General features: G+C 34.5%; 1 long non-coding RNA gene across 1 annotated transcript in view; it reads left to right on the top strand.

Annotated features, from left to right (window-relative positions):
- The first annotated feature begins 801 nt into the window (after positions 1-801).
- LOC122135328 overlaps positions 802-3101 on the top strand; it is a 9443-nt gene continuing 7143 nt past the window's right edge. The window contains exons 1-3 of the long non-coding RNA XR_006153444.1: positions 802-893; positions 1016-1096; positions 1196-1303. This is a non-coding gene — a long non-coding RNA (uncharacterized LOC122135328). The remainder of the gene's footprint in view (positions 894-1015; positions 1097-1195; positions 1304-3101) is intronic.

The following is a 3101-nucleotide window of genomic DNA, read 5'->3' as shown; positions in this document are numbered from 1 at the left end:
TAAGTTTTCCATATCCTCTGTCTCATATCCACAGTTAACATACTTGAATACAAACAACCATGTGTGAACAATCACACAAATTAACATGTACTTTCTAAGACTGCACTTCAGTTTTTTTTTGTTTTTTTTTTGGTAGGTTCTGACATATTTCTGGCATAGTTCAATGGGATATGGAAAACAACACTTTTTATTGGCTTTCTGAAATGGTCATTTCTAGGGAACTATATTCTGAACTCTGCTAGATGTGGCTGGTTAAAAAGGAGACAAACACCATGAACACTGCACTTCTTTGATGTTTAATTTGTTTTAAATTAATTCAGTATTCAAGACAACGAGGTGAAAGGGGAGGAATGAAATGGAGAAAAGAGTATGAGTGCTGAGAAAGAGAGAGATTAGTTTTATTAATCTTGTTATTACTACTTTCAGCTGCTTCAAAGAGGTTTTGAATTTACAAACAAATAAATAATTTAATAAAAGCAAATGGTGGCTCAGTCAAGAAGACATATATTAATTACAAAGCACATATAATGGTGCAAGTGCTCTTAGAGGCAATGTTTTATAGTGGGCTATTATCAGAGCTTTATTTATTTGGTATTTACAGACTCCAGAGAAAGGAAATTAAATAAACCAATTGCCTGACTCCAAAGGTCATTGTGGATTGTTTTTTTTTTTGTTTTTTGTTTTTTACAAAATCAACTGTGGAGGCCAGATCTACACTTTAGCTCTAATTTGAAATGAATCTGAATCAATAAGTTGCTGTTAAAATTCTCTCTCTCTCTCTCTCTCTCTCTCTCTCTCTCTCTATATATATATATATATATATATATATATATATATATATACTCCTCTTTCATGTCCTTTCATAGGTTAAAGATGAGCCCTTATCTTCTCTGGTGAGTCTCTGTCAATTTTTGATCAATTCAAATTGCTGAATTAAAGTATGAATTTCTTTTAAAATCAAAGGTGAAGTCTGATCTGCAAATTTGCCAACATCTATTTCTCTAATTGATCTCAGGTGAGGGCTCGAAGACAAGCTCAAATCACTCAGCGACCTGGATCTTACTCAGTCAAAGGATCTCCTAACACACTCATCCAGGTGAGAGAATGCATTCATGTAACACAGTAAAACTTTTCTTCAATGGCCAAAAAAAAAAAAAAAAAAAAAAGCTCATGTACTTTCTGTTCTGTGCTTTAGACCGACAGGTCGAGGCAACATTTGAACGCTAGTAAAAAAAAGCCCCACAGATCTCGTATCGGCTCTTACTCACTACTTTCCCATAACCACGGAACCAACCCACTACAGGTGCGTATCCATGACAATCACAATATCATCTTAAAATACAAAATAATCAAAGTGATAATATACACATTTTAGAGGTCAATAATGGTGCAATTTATCAAAATGTACACTCCTTAAAAATAAGGGGAGAGGGGAGTAGCAGCATCATTGTACAGTGGTAGTAGATAATAATACCATAGTGCACTCTTTAAGATTTTTTTTTTTAAGAATTTTTTTATTAAAGGTTCTTTCTTCGGTATGTACAGTATAGTATGTTTTTAAAACAAGTTAAATAAAATAAGAAACTCAATGGATCCCCATGACAGGTTTTAAGTGTTCGTAGACAGTTTGAGGGTGCATCCCATCCCAAAGTGGCTCCATTAAAGGTACGTTCTCTTAAAAATAAATATTTCTGACAATTTAGTGTCAAATGGTGCAAGTACAGTTCCATTTTTATTTTAGTCTGTGAAGAAGAGATCCAGAAGAAATGCACTCAAGAAAAAAAAGGATGCAAGGAATAACACCTGCTCCTGAGAGGTTCTTTGAAGCACTTACTGAAGCTGTAATTACTGTTAATGTTTTAGCTCACCTGAGGCAATATACTTGTAAGAGTGCCGTGAGATCACAGATTCTGTGCAGATAATGTTATCACAATTAATGACAATAATTGGACAGTCCCACATTTAAATTTCTCAAATACACAAAAATGACTTCAATATAAACATATATTATACTAAGCTTTGAAACCTGCATAATACTCATTTAGAAGAAAATTTATAGTGTAATTATATTTAGCTAATATGATTCTGAACAATGTTGCATTAAGTTATATAAGTCTCTATACACTCCTTGAACAGATATATCTAAAAATCTTTTGTAGATTTCTGATTAAATAAACTTTAATTTGGATGGTCTGAACTATTTCACATAAAATATATTTAATAAAGAAAAAGAACCCCCCTGAAATATCATTTAATCATTAAACAATTCATAATGTTTAATATCTAAAAAAAAGAACAATTCTATTCACTGACCATCTGATGCATATTGCACATGCTGAAAAGCACTTTCCGGATCTGGCAAGCTCTAATCCGATTGGCTGGCTTTGGCTTCTGTGAGTCAGTGTGGACTCACAGAAGCCAAAGCCTTATTTTATCAGTGTGTCTGGAATCAAATCTGTGGTTTATAGCTTTAGATGTTGGTCAAACAATGGTTTCCTATCTAAGTGGGTGAATTTTGGCCAAATGTACTGCAAAGTGTAGCAGACATGTCTGGCTATGCAAGACCAGCCAGTATGCTTACAGACTGCCAGAGCACTTTGGCACAGAGATTGGTGATGCCCTATTAGAAAGGAAACACTCAGACTTCGTCCATAGCTACAGAAGGCCCTTTGCTGTCTGTGTGTGCAACTGCGCATGTGTCTAAGTAACCAAAATACCAGTCCACCTTTGCATAGAGTCATTCCAGTTTTTAAGGAGGGACTGACAAAATGCACTGGCCCAATGCCTGAGTAATCCAACTAACATACAGTAAGACACACATACACACAAGTGCTTTTATAAACACACCAGACTTTAGGATGTCTAAACAAGACGTGATGATGTGGGATGCAAATTCTGGATGGTAGCCATGACATGGAGAGATGGAGAGCTACAACATTTCAACACACACATTTTTCACACCTGTCTGCTTAAGTCTGGTGAATAATGACATAACTCATGTGTGAAAGAAGAGGAAATTAAAAAAAAAAAAAAAACTAATATTTCAATGACCTGTGCTCTATAATGTGCTGTATGCTCATTTAGAAAACAGGTTATTTTGA

Source organism: Cyprinus carpio, chromosome A24, assembly GCF_018340385.1.
Source record: "Cyprinus carpio isolate SPL01 chromosome A24, ASM1834038v1, whole genome shotgun sequence".
NCBI classification, from domain to species: Eukaryota; Metazoa; Chordata; class Actinopteri; order Cypriniformes; family Cyprinidae; genus Cyprinus; species Cyprinus carpio.
The sequence above is the reverse complement of the archived record's forward strand: the minus strand, read 5'-3'. Positions and strand labels throughout refer to the sequence as shown.